The sequence below is a fragment of the Odocoileus virginianus genome, chromosome 9 (assembly GCF_023699985.2).
Source record: "Odocoileus virginianus isolate 20LAN1187 ecotype Illinois chromosome 9, Ovbor_1.2, whole genome shotgun sequence".
Lineage (NCBI taxonomy): Eukaryota > Metazoa > Chordata > Mammalia > Artiodactyla > Cervidae > Odocoileus > Odocoileus virginianus.
In genome coordinates, this window is record NC_069682.1 from 14,933,102 (window position 1) to 14,956,274 (window position 23,173).

General features: G+C 43.2%; 1 protein-coding gene and 1 non-coding gene across 4 annotated transcripts in view; both read left to right on the plus strand.

Moving 5' to 3' along the window:
* Positions 1 to 23,173, plus strand: part of CAMK1D (calcium/calmodulin dependent protein kinase ID) — a 389,654-nt gene that overhangs the window by 68,414 nt on the left and 298,067 nt on the right. The gene's annotated exons all lie outside the window — the stretch shown is intronic.
* On the plus strand, positions 10,279 to 10,407 carry LOC139036866 (U6atac minor spliceosomal RNA). Its single transcript, XR_011489728.1, has one exon. It is a non-coding gene; the product is annotated as a U6atac minor spliceosomal RNA (small nuclear RNA).

Consider the following 23,173-nt stretch of genomic DNA (forward strand, 5'->3'; position numbering starts at 1 on the left):
GGCCTGAGAAGAACAAAAAGATGGAGGAAGGGCAGATTCACTCTCTTCTTGAGCTGGATGTCCATCTTCTTCTGCCCTTGGACATCAGAGCTCCTGGTTCTTGGGCCTTCAGACTCTGGTACTTAACCCATTGGCTTCCCTGATTCTTGGGACTTTGAACTCAGAAGGAATCACACCTCTGGCTTTTCTGGTTCCCTGGCTTGCAGAAAGCAGACGGTGGGACTTCTCGGTTTCCATAACTGTGTGAGCCAGTTCCTGTAACATGTCTCCCCAGGTTTCTCTCTGTATCCCCTCCTGGTTCCATTTGTCTCAAGAGCCCCGACCAACATGCCCGCAGAACAAATACATGTTTGAGGCTCTGCTCCTTGCCGCATCTCTGCTCTGTGTCTCTGCTGGCTGTTCTGAGTCAGGCCTCACCTGGTGAATGGTTGTATTTAGAATCTCAGTGTCACAGGGAGGACTCACTGTCTGTTAGGCTTTAAGGCTCCATTGGTCCTCATCCTTTTCAGTTTGGCCCCTGATCTCAGCCCTGCCTTGGAGAAGAGTCCTTGTTCTGAGCAGCTCTTGGCCTCTTCTCTCCACCCCTTGTCCTTTGCTTCACATCAGGTATCGGCCTTGTTGGTCCTCTGCCCTGATGGAATTACCTGTATGGCTCTTGTCCTCTCTGAATTAGAAGCATGAAAAGGCTTAACTCCCCAGGACATTAATTCACTTCTTTTCTTAAATGGCATCTTCAGCTTCTAAGAAAACTCTTAAGTCCAGGCTTTTCCAACAGTAGAGCTCCCTGGGCAAAGTCTTTGCCTTGTGGCTACCTTCCTATTTGCTGAGACCCTCTTTCTATTAATTTCACTGGTCCAGGAGTTAAACATTGTAATCATCAGTCAGTTCAGTCATTCAGTCATGTCCAACTCTTTGTGACCCCATGGACTACAGCATGCCAGGCTTCCCTGTCCTTCACTAACTCCCAGAGCTTGCTCAAACTCATATCCATTGAGTCGGTGATGCCATCAAACCGTCTCATCCTCTGTCGTCCCTTTCTCCTCTTGCCTTCAATCTTTCCCAGCATCAGGGTCTTTTCTAAGGGGTCAGTTCTTCACCTGAGGTGGCCAATATTGTAGCTTCAGCTTTAGCATCAATCCTTCCAATGAATATTCAGGACTGATTTCCTTTAGGATTGACTGGTTTGATCTCCTTGCAGTCCAAGGGACTCTTGAGAGTCTTCTCCAAAATCACAGTTCAAAAGCATCAATTCTTCGGCACTCAGCCTTCTTTATGGTCCAACTCTCACATCCATACAAGACTACTTGAAAAATCATAGCTTTGACTAGACGGACCTTTGTCAGCAAAGTAATGTCTCTGCTTTTTAATATGCTGTCTAGGTTGGTCATAGCTTTTCTTCCAAGGAGCAAGCGTCTTTTAATTTCATGGCTGCAGTTACTATCTGCAGTGATTTAGGAGCCCAAGAAAGTAAAGCCTGTCACTGTTTCCATTGTTTCCTCATCTATTTGCCATAAAGTGATGGGACCAGATGCCATGATTGTAATCATATTTGCTTACTACTGTGGCTCACTTACTAGGGGCACTGGGTCTACATTTTCGGAGTCATGCTACGGATCATTAACCTTAAGATTTAAAATCCTTGCCACAGCTTCTGAAGTTTGAGGCATTGGTGTAGAGATGTGATGGGTTTACTCTCTGTAGCAGAGAGGATTCTTCTCTTTTCCTTTCTGCTTTGCCTCATTCTACTACATAGCTAACAGTTTTGACTTCAGTTAGAGAACAAAAAATGAAGAGACTTGCCTTTGGACACTGAGTATAAACAACATCCTCAAACAGCACTGTGTTACTTCCATTTTTGTCTTTTAGAAAGACATAATACTTGTATTAGATTTGGGTTTTCCATGGAATTTTCCCAAGACCTCAGCCTTCTGGTGCAGGAGTCTTTCTCATCTTCCCCTCCCAGTTATTAAAACAGAGCCATGCACCTCTCGTGGATAGGAGACCGTCGTCTGGGTAGGATAGAGGTCAGACATCCTTGTCTGCATCTCCCAGGAGCTTCTATTCCCAGCCCCAGTGCCTCACTGTCTGAGGACTATTGTTCTGTATCCCACAGGCTAAAATTATTTTTCTTTTCCACAGCTCATTTTTTGAAGTTACATGACAGATGCTTTCTGTGGGTAAAAAGACTACGTGTGTCTCAGAGACCAGAATGGTTGTTTGTTGTGGTTTCATATTTATTGAAAGTGTTCATCTATGGGTGTGTTTATTTACTGGAGGCCAGACAGCAAGAGGCCACATGTTTTCAAAATTATTTTGTGGATGCACATCCCTTTTTATTTACAGGAAGCTTTATCATCGTTCCGTGTGCCATGGAGATGAAATTGATACACCTGGAACGTGCATTGTATTGTTAGCCTGCATGTGAGGGCTCGGCTGTGATGACAACTGTGGATTCTTCCTTTTAACTGTTCATCCTCTCTCCTTCCTTTAGCATCGTCCGTGTCAACATCTGCTGCATGAACAAGCTGCGGAGCTGCATTCCCGAGTGGTTTGCACTTGAACTTGCTGGTCCCCAAGTCCTGAGAGGGGCCAGCACTTCCTTCATTTCTCCTGCTATGTCTTTGATACCAGGCAGGCTGAGGAGATTTCGTTTGTCCAAACAAAATGGGGAAAAATTTAGTGACCTGACATGTCTTACTTTATAGCAGAAACTTCTCTTTAAACCTGATGAAAGACAGAGATGAGGCTCCCTGGGCCTGGAGTTTGTTTATCCCTCGTAACTCCTCATAAAAGTCTCTTTTAAAATAGGTAGTAATTATGAAAGAGTAGCTCTGTTGCTCCTTTTTTTTCCCCTGTCACTCTTGTTGTATTTTAGTCCTTTTGGATATATATATGTATACATATACATATGTATATATTATAAATTGAATTTTCATGCACAGAAAGGTGAAAAGAATGGAAATTTGCTATTTCATTTAAAGCTCTAGAGGAGAATCTCTTTGATGGCATAAAAATGCAGCAGTTATAATTCTCTGAGTCTTATTAATGACTTAGAATGGACCAAAAAATAAAATTTAAACAATATGCTCAAGGAGTTATTCAAGTGATCTTTCCTAGTGTTTTTTTCTTAAAACTTTGATTTCTCTTAAATATTATATAGAAGCGCAACTTCATTCTCTTAATGTTTTATTTCAGTTGGATCTGAAAACCTTTCCTTTCCTGGTCACTACTTTTAGTTGTCACCCTGAACCTTGAGCTGCCTGCAGTGTGGGAGATGCGGGTTTGATCCCTGGGTTGGGAAGATCCCCTGGAAAAAGGAAGTGGCAACCCACTCCAGTATTCTTGCCTGGAAAATCCCGTGGACAGAGCAGCCTGGTGGGCTATAGTTCACGAGGTTGCAAAGAGTCGGACACGACTGAGCGACTAACAGTTTGTGAACCTTGATCTTTCACCTTTATGTCGGAAGTCTAAGGATGTTGCTTTTTGAGGTGGTGAAAGGTGGTGTGTGGAGTGTTCTTCTCTGTTTTTGTTTTGCTTTCTTTTCTAAAAAGGAAAAAAGGATCAAAAGGAAACTTGCACTCCCATTGAGCATTTTAGGGACAGTGAAAACATGCTTCCTCCATTTCATTTGTAAGGAGAAGCACAGTAGGAGTGAATACACCCAGGAACACCCTCAGTTCCTCCAGGAAAGGAGGCAGTGATGCTGGATTCCAGGCAGAATTGAAGAAGGTGGGTGTTTCTTTGCCTCCTTCCCACCTTATCTTTTTCTCATTTCCTTTACTCTTTGCTCTTCTCCTTCCTCACTGTTTCTTTCCTCTTTAATCTTTCCCTTTGGTTTTGAGTCATTTCCTTTTACTCCCTTTGTATATTTTCACACAGTACATGAGAAAATAGTGACACCCTTCAGAGAGATCTACTTTGTTAAAGACTGGAAGACACAGCCAAAGGAATTAACCTTTAACAGTGAAATTTTGGCTTGAGCAGGAAGGATATTTATGAGCAGAACGTCTTCTTGGGTATTCTGTGTTTATAACGATCTATTCATATGTACGGAATGGAGATGATGGATGTCCAGTCTGAGCCAGGTGCTGCTGTCAAACAAGCAGATGGATAAATGGTGTTGCTGGTGTCTTGAGGGCTCTGTCATGGAGCAGAAGGGACAGACAAGCATAGAATTTAGTGGTTCCAATGTAATAGTGTAATTGCCTTCCTGGAGACATGCACCATGACTGTGCTCACTAGTTGAGTTAATATGAGAGTTCTGAAATGAAACCACCTTGAAATTGCATGGCTAGAGTTTAGTTTGAAGTAGCTTTGGTTCTGTCGTTTTTATTGTGGCTTCTTAGGCATGAAGTATGGGCATTGGCCTCCTGTCTTCAGTTACCTTACTGACTTCCGTGTTGGCCTTGGCTTTCCCGACTGTGAGATGCTTAGCGCCAAAATATGGGTAAGAAAGGCGGCAGAATAGAGAAACTTACCTTTAAGTTTGCAAAGTTGCATTGCCTAGTAATGTCAACACATGGTTTTAGACAGGATACCGCCCCAAGTTCTTTTCCTGACTTGCCTTAAGCCATTGTAACTATTGCATTTGCACTGTCTGAAGTCATAAAAAGAAAGAAAGAAAAGAGTTCCCAGTCTTTTTAACGTAAAAACCATAAAGCATGCCTTGACAACGGCTGAAAATTGTATTGCTAATTTATTTTTATTGTTAGCATAACTTTGAATTGCCTTCCTTATCTTTGTGCCTGACTCTTGTTTTCTGGGCTGAAGTTAACAATGTTTTGAAAGTCAGTTCAGGGGTGAACAAATGATGTAGTCATAATCGTAGATAGAGGCCTCCTGTGGGCATTTGGTGAATGTCAAATACTAATTTTAACAATAATAAATTTGGAGAAGGAACGAGAAGTTCCCAGCTAGTGAAAGAAAGTGGTTCCATGTGAAGAGTCTCTTGTTATTTGTCGATACTAGTGTTCGTTCATTTCCATGGCAGATAGGAAAATACGGCCTGTATGTCTCAATTATCTTCTTCATTCAGCCTACTAATTTTTGAGGAAATGAAGGTTTTTCAAGTAGGGAAAATAGACAAGATAAAAATTCTTTTTCTTTTTGTGATCAAGGCCCTTTGCAGAAACGTCCATGTCAATAATTACTGAGCCCTTTGGAGTTAGAACTCTTGGTTCTCGTTGATCTGGTTTTTAGTCTAACCTTCCCTCTGGCTTTCAGATGCCTCATGTGCTGTGGTTTGACTTTGATGTCCTTTGAGAACTCTATGACTTCTTCCAAGATTACACGATACACCCTTAATTTATTAATCCTGTTGGATTAATGGAGGGAAAGAGCTCTGGGGTGGGACTATTCCAACAGCTAGTGTCCCCAGTTCAGCCTAAGAGACCTCAACTTTCTAGGATAGGTTGTTTCAATCTGCTTTTTAAAGTCTTGTATCTCATTTTAGCTTTGAAGACACACTTTAATGAAGTAATTTAATTTTAAGCATTCATTCAAAGCCATTGTCAGGACTGGAAGGGTTAGAGAAGGCATTGGAAGGTCGACGGCATCTTCCTTTATTTCCTGTGCATGTGTGTGAAAACTTTTCTGTAGAAACTTGCCTGGTGCCCTTGAAGGGGCTGGCAGGCAGCTGCCTATCACATCGGGGTGAGAGGCTCATGGGCAGCCTGGGTCTCTGCTGTCCACTGGGAGCCTCTGGATAGTTCTCTAGAGGGGAAATCGCAGAGCTGCCCGACTCCTGATTTGGTTGGAGGAGAGGGTTCGGCAGCACTCAAGTGGTTTGGATTTTTCATGAGGAAAACAAAGTGAAAGATTTTTCTGATGTCGGACATTTTGTTTTGGGCTGTGGTGGTGAATTCTGTTTTTCTCTTTTACTTTTTGTTTTCATTCTTTTGTACTATGTTTAAGGACAGCAGTGAGAAGTACCCCTGGACTGTTTCTCCCAGTGAAAAACATCCAGTGTGACTATGCAGAAATGGGGTGTGTCAGAGTCGTTCTCAACAGTGATGCTGTCCCTTTGGGCTCTGTAGTCATGGCAAGTTTCTTAGCCTGTCTGTGCTCTAGTCCCTTCATCTGTATAATGGAGACAGTAATCTTTTTGGATGTTGCATTGATTAACTGAGATCATTCTTGTCAAACACTTAGAATAGTCTCTGCTATACAGTAAGCAATTCATGGCTATTACTGTAGGAATACACACTAATTCTGTCCAGTTCAGTTCAGCCGCTCAGTCGTGTCTGACTCTCTGCGACACTATGGACTGCAGCACGCCAGGCCTCTCTGTCCATCCCCAGCTCCTGGAGTTTACCCAAACTCATGCCCATTGAGTCAGTGATGCCATCCAACCATCTCATCCTCTGTCGTCCCCTTCTCTTCCTGCCTTCAATCTTTCCCAGCATCAGGGTCTTTTCAAATGAGTCAGCTCTTCGCATCAGGTGGCCAAAGTATTAGAGTTTCAGCTTCAACACAGTCCTTCCAATGAACACCTAGGACTGATCTCCTTTAGGATGGACTGGTTGGATCTCCTTGCAGTCCAAGGGACTCTAAAGAGTCTTCTCTAAAATCATGGTTCAAAAGCGTCAGTTCTTTGGCACTCAGCTTTCTTTATGGTCCAACTCTCACATCCATACATGACCACTGGAAAAACCATAGCCTTGACTAGATGGACCTTTGTTGGCAAAGTAATGTCTCTGCTTTTTAATATGCTGTCTAATTCTGTTAGGTCGTGTTATTACGTGATGAGAGATTCTGGTTTCTTGGTACATTGATACGGTCATAGAAACTTGGGACAGATGTCTACTCAATGCAGTGTTCAATGACTGTTTGGCCATTACTTTGTCATTTGGAACTGAGAAGAAGGCCAGTCTATCAGCTTATTTGTTTTATCAAAGCCCAGTTTGCCACACTAATTTGTAGTGCGTAGAGCCCCTCCAAACCTGAGTGGGCAGAGCTTAAATGACCTTCTGGGATTCTGTGGTCACCTTGAGTAGCTGTTCTGGTGTTGGGAATACAAAAGAATGTAAAGGATCCTTTGTACACTATTAGAGGAGGGATGCATGGCTGTTACCCAGCACCTCCACTAACTACCTTGGGTCAGGACAGCTGTTCATGCTTTCACTTGCTTATTTAACTCACTCCATTTGTTTATCTTATTTGTTTTTCTGACCACTTCATGGGGCATGTGGGATCTTAGTTCTCCAACACAGATCGAACCTGTGCCCCCTGAATTAGAGCATGGAGTCTTAACCACTGGACCATCAGGGAAATCCCATAACTCACTCCATTTGTAAAAAATGCTAAGATACTTTAAATTGAAGATATGTTATTGCAGCATTATTGACAATAACCAAGACATGGAAACAAGCTAAGCATCCACCAATGTATGAATGGATAAAGAAGATATAATATTGATATAATGGAATATTATTGAATTATGAGAAAAAAGGAAAGGAAATCCTGTCATTTGTAACAGCATGAATGGACCTAGAGGGTATTATGCTAAGTGAAATAAGTCAGACAAAGAAAGATCGATGTTCTGTGATAGCATCGTTTACTTGTGGAACTTAAAAAAAGCTGAACTTGTAGAAGCAGAGAGTAGAATAGCAGTTATCAAGGATGGGGTGAGGGGTGGGGAAATTGGGGAGATGTTGATCAAAGGGTGCAGACTTGCTGTTCAAAGATGAATAAGTTCCAAGGACCTAAGGCATAGCATGGTGACTATAGTTAACATACTCTATTATTAATATATACTTGAAAGTTGCTAAGAGACTGGATGGTAAATGTTCTTGCCACAGAAAGAAATGGTAATTATGTGAGGCAGTGGAGGTGTTAGCTAACACTGTAGTGATAATCACAGTGCAGTATGTAAGTATATCAGAGCAACATGATGTACACCATAAACTTATGCAATGTTATATGTCCATTTAAAAAACAGATATCTTGACATTCTAACCCTAACAATTCTTAGTATGGATTATGTGTTACTCCCATCCTACTAGAAAAGGAAGAAGGAAAGGGAGGAAGGAAGGAAGGAGGGTAGGAAAGATTGAAGGAAATTTCCTCATATGACCAAAATGATATGATCACAAATAATACAATTAATGCTTTTTTAATATCCTCTAATACCAGTTCCTGTTCAGTTTCCCCATGTGAGGTCAGGTCATACAGTGAATTGACTTTATATTACTATAGTTGCTTCATTGGAGGAAGGAGAAAGCAGGACTAACTGAATGATCTCTAAGGCACATTGCTTTATGTTTAATATATTTAGGAGCTCCCTAAATCAGAGCAGCTCGCTCTGATTTTGTTCATTTAGCTCTTGTTCTTGGAGCAGGCGGATTCAAAATTTAGAGACATAAACTGTGACTATAGCAGGATGAGATGAAAATTTGGAAATGACTTGGTTCATGGGATCAGTTGAGACAGGTTGGCATTGCCTCACCCTTGCCTGGACCTGCAGGTCAAGCTGTAGGTTGGCAAATAGAGCATTGACACTGGTTAGATAAATTGTACACTTACCAGAGAGAAAGAGGCAGTCAGTTCATTTTAAACCCAGCAGGTTTGGGTTTAACCTTGCATTTTATATGCTCCATATATGTCTCCAGTGCCATTTAGAGCTAGCTGAGGTCTTTGAGAGTCTTGTTTTGATATTGTGGTGTTTTTCTGTGTGCTTTTAAAATTGAAGTATAGTTGATGTTTCCAGGTGGTACAGTGGTAAAGAATCTGCCTGCCAATGCAGGAGATGTGCATTTGATCTATGGGTTAGAAAGATCCCCTGGAGGAGGAAATGGCAACCCATTCTGGTATTCTTGCCTGGAAAATTCCATGGACAGAGGAGCCTTTTGGGCTACAGTCCATGGGATGACAAAAAGTCTGGTGTGACTGAGCACAGATACATGCATGCACAGAGTTCACAAATCTCAAACATTTTAACCCATGTAATGACCACCTAGATCAAGAGTTAGAACATTTCCATCACCGAAGTCTCCCTGGTCCCCTTTTCTCCAGATGGAACAACATCCTCCTGCCCAGAGATAATCACTGTTCTGACCTCTGTCACCATAACTTAGTTCTGCCTGATCTAAATTCCATATAAATGGAGTCATACTTAAATTTTGTGGGATTCATTTATGTTGTGGCCTATGTAAATTATTCATTTTTTCCTCTTGTTGTATAGTGCTCTGTTGTATGAAATTTAGATATCCATTCTACACTTCGTAGATATTTGTTTATAGTTTGGGGCCGGTATGAATACAGCAGCTAAAGATGCTCTTGTGTGTCTTTGGTGGATGGAGTATGAGTTATTGATTAAGGTTAACAGACTGTCTCTAGGATTGAAGTTTACATTCAAGAGCATGGGGAGGATATCATGCTGTGCATGCCAAATGGTTTTAAAATATATTGAAGGCATGTTACAATAGTACAGTTGACCCTTGAACAACATGGGTTTGAACTCTGTGGCTCCACTTATATGCAGTTGTTTTTCAGTAGTAAATACTACAGTACTAGTCATCTGTGGTTAGTTGATCCTTGGGATGCAGAACTGTGGCTATAGAAGGACCACTCTAAATTATACTTGGATTATTGACTTCAGGAGGGCTGGTACCCCAGCCACCACATTGTTCAAGGGTCAACTGTATATCAAACAAAGAAATGAATTTAGTCTAGTATACTTGTATTTAGCAAACTGCGCTGGTACAAAAGCAAATCTTTGCTTTTGTGCTCCTTGACTATGATAAATATCCTAAGCTGGAGGGCCAGTTTCCTGAAAGCCAGGATTCTCATGTGAAACTATGTTGTTTCCTCATGCCTTCTCTAAAAGGAGTGGGAAAAAGACCTTTTCATTAATTCTGCAAATAGGCATCATTTTCTAATTTTAGATTCTCACTGTGAAAAAGAGTCATGAATTACTAAAAACTCTGAGAATATAAACTTGTTTGGGGGGGGGGTCCCCTGCATTGGAATGAATAAAGGCTTTAAATATTCATTTCTGTTTTTCTTTCCATGTCATTTTGGGTATTGTGAAGAAAAAAATATTTGCTGCTGATTTAGAACTGCTGAATACTCTTATAAAAATTTAATTCCCCCTGTATTAACTAGGCTTTCAAGGCTTTTTTAGAGAGCCTGTTGCTAGCCTTTAGAGAGCCTCTAATTTTAAGGTTGCTAGCGGGAAAATCTGTTAGCCTAGAGAACTGATGGATGGAAGTAGAATAGGAAAACTACCACTGACCATCATGGGGGGATATTGCATTGATTTACATTTTAATAGTGTCTGTGTTTAATGAAACTGAAGAATTAGGCTAGCATTCCCTTTAATAAGAATGGGAAAAATTCTAGTGACGGATGCCATATCCATACATTTAAGGCATCACGTCTCTTTATAGCCAGCTAACACTATTTTTAACAACCTGAGAGAAGGGGTCTGGTGGTATGAACCAGCATTACAGATGTGCAGTCCTGTCCTGGGAATCTTCCCCATACATAGCACCTGCCCAGGTAATGAAATGACATCTGTATAAGGTTATCACGGAAACTGTGTATAACGCCCAAACATCAGAAGCCACCCAGTGGCATCAGTCATAAGGAGGTGGTTGAAGCGTGGTGTATGTGTACAGTGCAGTTGTTAAAAGAGAGAGGAGGGTCCATGTTCTGATGTGGAGTGACATCCAGGTTCACTGCCAAGTGCAGAAAGCAAGGTGGAGGACCGTGTAGAGAGTATGCTACTTTTATGCAAGAAAGACTGGGGTGTGAAGATTTGTAGGTGAATTTGCTAACGTCTGCATAAAGAAACACTGGATGGATGAACAGGAAACATACAAATGTGTTCCTGGAACAGGCAGAGCAGAACAGTGATCAGGAATAGATATCGGATGGGCTCCTGTGTGTTTTTTTTCAAATATTACACTGACATTTTGAAGGATGCAGAAAAACAAACTAGAGAAAGTGCATCTGTCCCGGCATGCCCTTTGACATGGAACCAGACCATGAGTAGGTGGCAGAAGGTGAAGCTGGTTGGATGCATCGTGAGAAGGTGAGACCACTCGCTCTGTTTCATTTCTCAGAAGCTAAGTTGGTGCATTCAGTGCTTGTTGAGCCAATCAGCCAATCTGCCATGCCAGGCACTTGTTTTAGGTGTCAGCAGGTACCTTAAGGTCCAAGCTTCCGCAAAGCCGGTATTTTCAAAAGAACAGACAGACAGCAGGTGACGAGTGAGGGAGAGAAGCCTCCTGCTGCTGGGGTACCGGGGAGGAAGTAAAAGGAGCCCATGCTGAGGTCAGAAGGGTGGGTCATTGCTGATATTCATCTGTCTGTCTTCATGGTGCCTTCGTGAACAATATTTCTTGCACATGGGATAATAAACTAGGGTCAGTTCTCAATTCTTATCTTTTGCTATAGCAGTCAAGATTTAATTTTACCGTAAGATCAATATCACTGAAGTTTCAAACAGAGACATAAAGATATCAGAGCAGTCACTGTACCCCAGTTTATGCCGTGTTGGCAGGAGACCTGAATTTAGTGGAATAAAAAAAAAGAGGATTTGACCATCATGGGTTGTTTTCACAACAGTGGACTGTAGTGGGGATAATTATCTATATGATTTGTGACTATAACCGTAGGTTATTAAATAGATGTTAAATAGATAGTCCTATGACAAGTCTGTTATTTGTTTTTTCCATTCATAAAGTGATTAAATATAAATTGTCCCTTTATTGTAACACACTAACTATAGAAAGTATAAACACATACAACACACCATGTACCCTTCACATTCTATATGCATTGTCTGAAAATGCCATGGGGATAGTTCCACATGGATAATATAGACATGTGGAACATTTACTTCCTGTGTTTATTCTGTTTTTTTTTTTTTTCTTATTCTTGTCTCTTTATTGACAGATTTCTCTTTCGTAGTATCTGAATCAGGTGAAAGAGTAATATGGTTATTTTTTTAAAGTTTCTATGATGAAATGACTTTTTGAAAGAGATTTTTCTCTGTTTTTTTTGGGTTCAAGTCAATTTTGGTGAAACATGAGGAACAGAGATGAAAGGCATAGGAAAAATCTGATGGTCAGTGTGATTCTTGCATCTCCAGTTCTACGACTTGAGTCTTGCTCATATACAAAGAAGTAACAACACAGACTGGCTGCCAGATTTGGGAGTCTGAAATTTTCCTGGCAACCAAAGTCCAAAATACAGATGTATCTGGATCCAGCATGTTCACAAACAGTCCTAGGCTTGTGAGTAAGGTACAGAAGCACCTGCAATCGGAATTTGTTTTAAGCTTTGAAAAATGCAGAGTAAGATCTTTATTAATCATGATAAAGTCCGTTCTGTGGAATAGTTAATGAAACGTCCGGGGGTTCCAGCATCCACAGCCATCCTGGGAAATACACAGCAAGGTGAGGATGGAAGCTTGCTGTTGTATCTCCCTCTGCTTTATTGATGAAGAGGTTTGGGCCGTCTTTGAGGTTGGATGTTTCAAAACTTTGTCAGATCTGTTCTCTTGGAATCCATCTCAGGGTGAATTCAGGAGGACGTGGTCTTTGCTTCCTGGTAGATAAAGAAGATGGAGAAGGCAATGGCACCCCACTCCAGTACTCTTGCCTGGAAAATCCCATGGACAGAGGAGCCTGGTAGGCTGCAGTCCATGAGGTCGCTGAGAGTCGGACACGACTGAGCGACTTCACTTTCACTTTTCACTTTCATGCACTGAAGAAGGAGATGGCACCCCACTCCAGTGTTCTTGCCTGGAGAATCCCAGGGACGGGGGAGCCTGGTGGGCTGCCGTCTATGGGGTCGCACAGAGTCGGACACGACTGAAGTGACTTAGCAGCAGCAGCAGCAGCAGATAAAGAAGAGGAGAGGCTGTGACTGCAGGAGGTCTTCCAGTCTGCCACCTGCCTTACAGAACGCTCGACAGCATCAGGACCTGGCTGGGGAGGGCGCTGCAGCTGGCCCTGCGATGGTGGGACTGTCCACACTCTCCATCATGGACAGTGAGGCCACTGCCTTGTAAAGCATGTTTGCCGTGCATCAAGCAGCTGTGCTCGGGGATAACGCGAGGGATGTAGGATCTGTGAGGGTACACACTCGGTGCTCGCTGAGTCGTGTTTTAGTCCTGAATTTAGTTTTTACAAAATTTTTATTTTTAAATTTTTATTGGGGGTGTAGTTGATTTACAGTGTTGTGTTAGTTTTAGGTGTACAGCAAAGAGGATCAGTTATACACACGCATGCGTGAGTGCTAAGTTACTTCATTTGTGTCCGACTCTTTGCGACCCTATAGACTGTAGCCTGTCTGGCTCCTCTGTCCATGGGATTTTCCAGGCAAGAATAATGGAGTAGGTTGCCATGTCCCCCTCCAAGGTATCTTCCGACTCAGGGATTGAACCCAGGTCTTTTACATCTCCTGCATTGAGCAGGCAGGTTCTTTATCACTAACCCCACCTGGGAAGCCCCACATATACATATATTCACTCTTTTTTAGGTTCTTTTCCCATATAGGTCATTACAGAGTATTGAGCAGAGTTCCTTGTGCTATACAGTAGGTCCTTAACATACCAGTTTTATGGATGTGAAAGTGAAAGTGTTAGTTGTTCTGTTGTGTCCAACTCTTTGCGAGCCCATGGACTGTAGTCCACCGTAGTGTATATATATCAACCCCAATCTCCCAGTTTATTCCTTCCCCCCTTTCCCCCTGGTAACAATAGGTTTGCTTTCTACATCTATAACTCTACTGAATTTAAAGAGGAAATAAGAGTGACACAGATGCAAAGGTGAGACATTTGGGTGATGGTGAATTTCAACCAAGGTGGACTATTTCTCTAATGCCTTTTGCTCTTTGGGGTAGCAAGAGATGTTTTTAAAGTAAGCATACCCCCAAAGCAGTGCTCTAGCTTAGGGATCTTTCACAACTAGTTTAGGCCTTCTTCCGCTACAGTTGTAGTTGATATATGCTCCTAATAGCAGATTAGTGGCGCTGAGAGGAGACTGTATTGTTTTACCAACACATCTTTGGAGGCAGAAGTTTGTTGCTTGTCACAGAAACTGAAGTCTGCTTCTCCTGGGACCCCCTCCATCTCCTGTGTACACAGTAGATGCTATGTTCTAGTATCCACTTCCCCCAAATATTCCTGTCCAACACTTCTCACATCTTCTGCACAAATCAAGATCCTTAGCTTTTTTTGAGTCAGCGAAAGAAGGTGAATGTGTGTTCACAGTGGTCTTAGTGTTTTGGCCAAGCCCCACCTCTGTTAATTTCATGAAAAATAAATGATTCTTTTGTGGACATGTTTTCCTGAATGGACAGTTTGTATTTCTGGCCTGTTAAGAGTTTTTAAAACTACTGATAAGCATTTGGCCATATTTGTGAACAAATCAAGGCAACCTAGAAGGATGGGTGTAAAGTATAATAGTATCAAGGACAACAGAACTGAGTTGACATTTGTGTATTTAACTGGCACTCACTAAGATTTCTTTGTCATATGTGTTATGAAAGGAGAGAGATCAAAGGACAGATGAAACAGGCTCAGTGGGCTGATTTGATTCAGGGAGCTTTTATGTATTTATAACCGGTTAAGATTAGGGGGTCTTCTCATGTTGCTGAGATAATACAGAGGGCAGCACTTAACAGCAGCATGGATAGGACCATTCTGAAGGGCTGGGAAGAAGAAAGGAGCTTGATGCTAGAGAAGGTGCATCCGTTGGCAAAATTCTGTTGAGCAAACTGTGGCTGCAGTTTGTCTTGCGAGCAAACTTATTTCCTGACTAATAATAGAGTTAGGGAATGAAAATAAACTCTAAGAGTTAATTTATAGGCTTCCCAGGTAGCACAGTGGTATAGAATCCACTTGCTGATGCAGGAGATGCAGGAGATGTGGGTTTGATCCCTGGGTCAGGAAGATCCCCTGAAGAAGGAAATGGCAACCCACTCCAACTTTCTTGCTGGGACAGTCCCATGGACAGAGGAGCCTGGCAGGCTGCAGGTCCATGGGGTTGCAAAAAGTTGGACACAACTGAGTGACTGAGCATGCATATATGCATGCATACACACACACACACACACACACACACACACACACACACATAGTTGTTTGTTTATATTCAGAAATTGACCTTTTTAAGTAAACAAGGAGAATTCATACCCCACCAGCTCTTCTGTATCTTTATTAACCAATGTTCTCACATCTGTGGTTGACACTGGTGTGTTTTCACTACCAAGTTCCTGGTACTTTTTTCTCACGTAGGGCCTGAGACTCAAAGGATGTGATATAAAATGCTGAGCTGGGTTCTGAAAGCCCAGTTAAAATGTATCTCAAAACAGTAATAAAAAGTCCCAGGCTGTTTGTCCTTCTTCTCAGGATGGTTGAATTTCTAAGTAAGAAATTAACCAGGATAATGGTGTGTCAACACCTGGCACAGGCCTTGGCAGATGGATGTTCAATAAAATGTTATTTTCCCTCACCCGCAGAAGCGTTTTTCCGCCTCTTCCCCAGTACTCTCCAGTGTGGAGGGAAGCAGACACACGCTCTCAGGCATCTCTGGGTGGTTTGTGGACTCTCCTCGAGGACACCGACACATCGGGAAGATGTGCCATCGTAATCTCGTGGCTTCTCCAACCCCCTGGCACCCACACTATAATTTGAGAAGTTTAGTGTTAATGGCTGATGTCAGACAAGGCAGCAAGAAGTGATCAGTATAGTCACTTCCGGTGCGTTTTGTCACATTTCAAGTTCTTTGAAATTTGGCCACTTAGAAAATGGTTTGTAAGGCAGTACTCTTCAGTAGAAGTTCAAGTACACACTTTTTTGCCAGTCATTCTGAGCATCCAGCAGGGGATAATAATCATTTCTAAACCCTGCATTTGTGTGTATGGCCATGAAGTGGAAATCCGGTGAGGACACACCCATAAAGTCCCTAGAATTCTATGTATGTTAGTTATATGCAGAGCTTTAGTGAGGGATTTCTAATTGAAGGATAAGATAACAGGGTGGCTTTTCTTGACCAGTTCAGATAAACGAAAAGAAGAAAGAAATCCTCCTTCTCAACCTGGGCATTTCTGAGGCAGCCGCTTATTACAGACCATTCTCAGTTATCCAGGGATTGGTGCAGATGGTAAAAATTCTCTGATAATCCTAAAATGTCACTTTGGTTGTTACTTTCCTGTTTCTATTGAAGGAATCTTAATTCAAAAACAGCTTTTGACCCAAGGGGTAACATTTTGAGCAGCCACTAGTAGACTATTCACATTGTCACATTGAATCATCCCTTCAACCCTACAGTGTGGGTATTACCCCACATCATAGATGAGGGGACCAGGGTTCAGGGAAGCTAAGTGCAAGGTCATCTGTGAATTATGGGGCTGAGGAGTAATTTTGCTTCCCCGGTTCAAGGCACAGTCTCTCAAACTATTGCCTGCTCCCTGGTGGAAATGGGGTAAAATGTCCCAAATGCTAGGAGGAGGCTGGAGAAAGGTTAGAATAATCTTGAATCATCAATTCCTGTGTAACCAAGAACTGATAAATATTTGAGAGAGTTAGTTTCAGTTTCTTCATGTAAAAATACTGATACAAATTATAAAAAGCAAAGGCGATTATGGATTAAAAATACTTTGATACACACCAGCAGCAATAAATATGCCCAGGAAGAGTGTTGGTCCCTTAAACCTCTGTCCATTGGGAAGAGTCTGTTCTTGGGACTGCACCTTTGGTGCTTCTGGTTTACGGGAGGGTCATGATGGTAGCTCTGGAGGGCTGTTTAAGCTGGCTGAGAGCAACATCTAGTCTGGACAAATAAGAACTGTTAAACAAAGCAGCGTGTTAAACGAAGGTTGTCATGGCCTGGAGCACACTTGCTTGTTGAAGATCTCCGGAACCTTCTGGCTAAAAGATACACAAGATTTTGAGAACCCATTCTGAAACAAAGTACAGGTTCTCTTTCTCAGCCCCTGCTCCTTGAGAAACTTGCTCCTGAATATGTGAAGAGCAGAAAAAAATGAAGGATGCTGCCATAGTTAAGTAGTCAGAGTTGGTGGTGGGGAATCCACTCTCATGTTTTCTGGGCAGCTGGAATTCTGGGAGCAGATGAATTGTTACTGGGGCAACGTTCCAGTGTAAAAAGTGTGGTTATTTCATGGGTGTCTGAATATTTTCACCTCCGTTTAAAAAAATCAGATTGTCAGTTACACAAGGGCCTCGTCACTGATTTCTCTCTCATTACTGTTCATTTTCTGAGACCGTCAACTGAGACAGACATCGTAATGCCTGGTGTAGTAACTGGCGTGCTGAGGGCTGGCATGTGTATTTGCTGAATGACAGCATCCTGGACGGCAGTCAGGCTCAGGTTGTGTGCTGATCGTTGGGTAGGATGACCTCCTGGTTGGTCTCTATTCACATGAGACATGTATTATTTGGGTTTTCTTTAATGGACATTTTTAATTGAGGCAATAGTTGATTTACATGAACACGGAAGTAACATATGTGTAACATATTACAGGGATAATATAGAGAGAGCTCATGTACCCTTGGGGTGTCCCTGTGGCTCAGATGGTAAAGAATCTGCCTGCAATACAGGAGACCCGGTTTCAATCCCTGGTTCAGGATGATCCCCTGAAGAAGGGAATGGCTACCCACTCCAGTATTCTTTCCTGGAGAATCCCACGGACAGAGGAGTCTGGTGGGCCAGGGTTGAGGGCAGAAGAAGGGAGTGACAGAGGATGAGATGGTTGGCTGTGTCATCGATTCAATGGACATGAGTTTGAGGAAACTCTGGGAGTTAGTGAAGGGCAGGGAAGCCTGGTGTACTGCAGTCCATGAGATTGCAATGGAGTTGGACGTGACTTAGGGGCTGAACAACCCCAACATGTACCCTTTATCCAGTTTCTCCCAGTGGTAACATCTTACACTGTAGCCCAATATCACACCTAGATGACAGGCCACCCTGCCATTAGGATGATCTGCTGATTTTACCCAAATTTTTTCCCCAAATAATTAAGAAAAGTTATTTATTTGTTTTACTTGGAGGATAATTACTTTACAGTGTTGTGATGGCCTCTGCCATATACCAGCATGAATTGGCCATAGGCATATGTGTGACCCTTCCCTCTTGAGCCCGTCTCCCACCTCCTTCCCTGCTCCATGCCCCCAGGTTGTCACAGAGCACCAGCTTTGGTTCCTTGCATCATACATCAAACTTCCACTGGCTATTTGGTAATATATACGTTTCAGTGCTATTCTGTCAAATCATCCCACCCTCTCCTTCTCCCACTGTGTCCAAAAGCCTGTTCTTTATGTCTGTGTCTCCTTTGCTGCCATGCGTGTAGGAGTGTCAGTACCATCTTTCTAGATTCCATATATATGCATTAATATACGATTTTTATGTTTCTTTTTCTGACTTACTTCACTCTGTATAATTAGACTCTAGGTTCATCCACCTCATTAGAACTGACTCAAATGCGTTCCTTTTTATAGCTGAGTAATATTCCATTGTGTATATGTACCACAACTTCCTTATCCATTCATCTGCTGATGGACATCTAGGTTGCTTCCATGTCCTAGCTATTGTAAATAGTGCTGCAGTGAACACTGGGGATACATGTGTCTTTTTAAGTTCTGGTTTGCTCAGGATATAGGCTCAGTAGTGGGGTCGCTGGGTCATATGGTAGTTTTTAGGGCTTCCCTGTTGGCGCTAGTGATAAAAAACCCACCTGCCAATGCAGGTAGATGTAAGAGACACAGGTTTGATCCCTGCATCAGGAAGATCCCTTGGAGGAGGGCATGGCAACCCACTCCAGGGTTCTTGCCTGGGGAGTCCCATGAAGGGAGCCTGGCAGGCTGCAGCCCGTAGGATTGCATGGAGTTGGACACAATTGAAGCGACTTAGTATGCATGCATGAGTGGTAGTTTTATTCCTAATTTTTAAAGGAATCCCCGTTCTGTTCTCCATAGTGTTTGTATGGTTTGCATTCTCACCAACAGTATAAACAGGTTCTCTTTTCTCCACACCTTCTCCAGCATTTGTTGTTTGTAGACTTTTTGTTGATGGTCATTCTGACCAGTGTGATGATACCTCATTGTAGTTTTTATTTGCATTTTTCAATGAGGTATCATCCAAGTGATTTGAAAATAATGAAATTTGGTTGGAGAGGATAAAAGCCAGGAAGTGGGCTTGCGTGGCACAGATGGAACCTGATTTTGTGGACAGCTGCTGGGCTGAGGCTGGTTCCCAGATGCAGAGGAGAACTGAGTGTGGGATGAATGGGGTGGGGAGTCCCCAGTTGAGGAGGAGAGGTTTTCCCAGGCTGTTGGTAGAACTGAAAACAGAAGAAAACTGTGTAGCAGCTCAAAGGCAAGGAGGAAGCCTTGTCCTACATTTTCCAGGGATGAGCTGGCCCCCTGGTGGTGCCCCTCCCGCCTGCCTGTGCCCCCCTTTCTCTCCAGCCCACGTGGCAGGAACATGTGTGATGGTTTACACTTGCAGGAGCTCAAATCTGGTCTGCAGCCGAATCCCTGACCACACCCCACCTCTTTGGAGCCAGAGTTTCCTAAAGCTTTGAGAAGAATGAGCTTCTGTCTTTGTCATCCTTTCCTTTCATGAAGTTGTTTTTCTTATTGGATTCAGGCAAGCAAATAATTAGGTATTGGAGGACTGGTGGTGCCTCATTTTATCCATTATTTAGCAGTCTCTTCCCAAATCTCGTCTGCCCCCAGCAACCCACACAGCATCCTGCCCCCAGAGAGGTGGGTCATTAAGGCAGATGGAAATGAGGTCACCATCTCCACGGGGAGAGATGCTCAGGGGAGGGAGACCTGCAGCTCCCCTGACACAGAAGAAACAGGAGAGGAAGCTGGTGGTCTAGTGTAGGGCAGACACCTGGGTCTGTTCCTGCGGTCCTGGATATCACAGCCCCCGTGAGCCCAAGGGGCTCATCTGCAGTGGAAAGGTGGCATTGTTTCCTTTTGGGGAGAGAAAAAAAACACCCAGCATTTTTATACTCCTGAATTAAATTCAGCATTCTAGAGTAGAAAATTGAGGTTCCCCCACCCTCCCTTCTGCATACGTAGACCTGTAAGTGTCTGCATTTCAGCCTGTCCAAGTTACTAACTCGTGCAGTTGACTCTTGCTGCTGAGGCAGGCCTTCCCTCTGGGATGCACAGGCAGCCAGCCTTCCATTCCTTGCCTTTGCTTAGACACAGCCAAGGAAGGCGACATTTGGATAATATTCCCTTATTTGGCTTGCCACCCTGTGCTATACATTTAGAAAATAAAAGACACGCCTTTTGCAGGAATTACTAATTCTTAAGTAACTTCGTAAACAGCAAGTTACTGTGTGGGAACCCTGAGAGCTTTTTTCCCCCTAGGAAAAGCTAATGTAATAACATGCTTTTGCAAATATAGTATAATATTATTTTGTACATTTTTAAGAATCTAGTTTTTAAATTTGTAGCTTCTGGAGAAACTAATGTTGTATTTTACTTGGATGATGATTTAGTTAACAAGACCCTTTCAAAGGACTTGGAAAATGCACATGTTAAATTATTCTTTTAAGCTCTGATATATAATCAGTCTCGCTGAACCTTGTTATTCCTGGTAGATTTTTGTTCTGTGTCCTCACTTTTTTGGTTTACTAGGTTCTTCTTCTTAAGTATTGAACATTCTCTTCGGGGCACATTCTGATGCTTAAGTAAATGGATGAGAACCAGAAAAAGGATGGTGAATTTCCACTTGATTGCTTTGGATTTTTCTTTGTATTCAAAGATACATCTCAGTGGTTCCAAATGTTCACGTATTAGTAAGCAACCAGATAATTAGATATTTCAGATGGTCTCAAAATGTCCATTGTTACAGAAACACAGTTAGCCCCGAGGGCTGCATTCGCCTCCCAGATTTCATAATGATTCTCTGTAATGCTTTGAAAACCTTGGCTTAGTACGTCTAGGCTTGCTTTTGTAAATCATGAAAAGGGTGCTCCCCCCACTTTGTATAAGATGTGAAACCTTGAAGAATATAAAAATCAACTCTGATCTTGTCACTCAAAAATAACCGCTGTTAAATTTTAATATATTTTCCAGGCTTTTTCTATGCATAAATGTTTAACACAATTACTTTCATATTGTGTGTTGTTTCTTCCATTTTTAATTAAATGACATAACTGGGCATTTTCGTCATATTGCAACATTACCCTCAAATACTGTATGTGTCTCTTGAAACCCAAGAAATCCAGTCTTGGTTTGAAGTGAGTGTCATGGTCCAGTGTACTGCTACCTCTACTACACAGGGCCGCCCTGTGTACGCGTGTGCTTTTGTGTATGGTGTGCACGTGGTGTGTGTACGTGTGTGTGTGTGTACGGGGTGTTGTGTGGTGCGTACACGTGTGTTTGCATGTGTGGTATATGTGTATGCATGTGTATAGGTGTATATGAATGTATATATATGTATGTGGTGTGCATGTGTGTGTTGTGTGTATGTTTGTGTATGTGTGTGTGGTGTGTGTATGTGTATATGTATGTGTGTGTGGTGTGTATATGGATATGCATGTGTGGGTGTGTGGAGGTCTGTGGGTGTATGTCTGCATGTATAGGTTTGTGTGGTGTGTATGTATGTGTCGTATGTGTGTGTGTGTGTGTGGTGTGTGCATATGAGCGTGTGTGGGGGGTTGACCCTCCCTCTGACAGTCAGAGTGCCATCAGTCCCCTCTGGTTCTCTCTTGCTCCCTGTCTTCGTCTCACCCCACGTGTGTCTCCGGCATACTTATTTTTAGCGTTCCTTCTGCATTGGCTGCTGTGGATCAGAAGCCGGAGGCTGAGCTACTGCACATTGCCTGTGTGCTTGCTCCCTGCAGGTGGTGGGAGCGGACTTGCTCGCCCTGGAGGGTGGGCGTCAGCCCTGGTCGACATCGGCACCTTGGGTACAAGTGGGGCAGCTTCTTTTTGATCCTCTTTCACATTTATTTGGGGGCCTGAACTTGTTTGTCCTGATGTTGACTTCTAACTGGAAATGGCACCTCATTTTAGATGGTGAGCGCACTTTTCAGTGTGGGCCTAGCTTTGCCTGTCCGGTGACCATATGAAATGTGTCCTGAGTCTTTGCCTAGAGCTCACCAACCCCGAACCTGCAGGTTAAAGGCCAGGAGCGGTCCTGACTGCTGAGGGCCTTTCCGCTCGTTAGGTCCTGAGAATCATGAAAGACAGCACTAGAAACCGCCCACCACCTTGCACTCACCCTGGGTTCTCCACCCATCTCTCCACCTGCCGAATGGGTCTCAGATTTCTTCACTTACCGCTGGTGCAGTAACAAGGAGAGATGGTGAGAGAGTCGTGCTTCTGAGTGTGTTTAATCTGACACGTCTCTGCTCTTCTCCTTCGCTTGGCGCACTGCTGTTTGGGGTCCATCACTCAGATTACTGAGGTGTGAGAGAGGGCACTTTGAGACACGGAGGAGCCACTCTCCACGCGGCCCCCCACCATTCCTCTCTGTGCGTTCCTGTCTAAAGTTACCACCAGCATGGATGGCTTGAGCCCTGGCAAGGCCCGTGAGCCTCAGATAACGTGTGCACAGTGTCACTGATCGCTTGGCCCACGTGTCCTTTGATTCTTTCCTTCCTGAGATTGGGCTTCCCTGATGACTCAGATGGGAAAGCGTCTGTCTGCAGTGTGGAAGACCCGGGTTCGCTCCCTGGGTTGGGAAGATCCCCTGGAGAAGATAATGGCAACCCACTCCAGTGTTCCTACCTGGAAAATCCCATGGACAGCACGGTCTGGCAGGCTACAGTCCATGGGGTTGCAAAGAATTGGACATGACTGAGCGACTTCACTTTTCCTGAGATTAAAGACCTTGCGTCTCTTCCTTTGCTGGGAGCACACGCTTCTTCCCATGTGAGTCTGGCACAGCTTTATTCCAGCCTGTCTTTTCTTTCCTCTCCCTTCCTTCCTGGTGCTGGCCTCACCCCTGATGCTCAACATTCATTCAGCTTTCACTGGATGTCTTCTATGTGCCAGGCCTTCTCGAGGTCGCGTGCGCAGGGATCATTGTTAGTACAGACTCTGCCTCCCAGGAGCTCACTGCTCTTTACCTAGGGAGCCAGGTGAGCAGACATGTGTCCAAGGTGGGGGTGGCTTTCATGGTGAGCAAGGGCCCCATAAACTCAGAAAAAAGTGGACAAAGTCCATCTA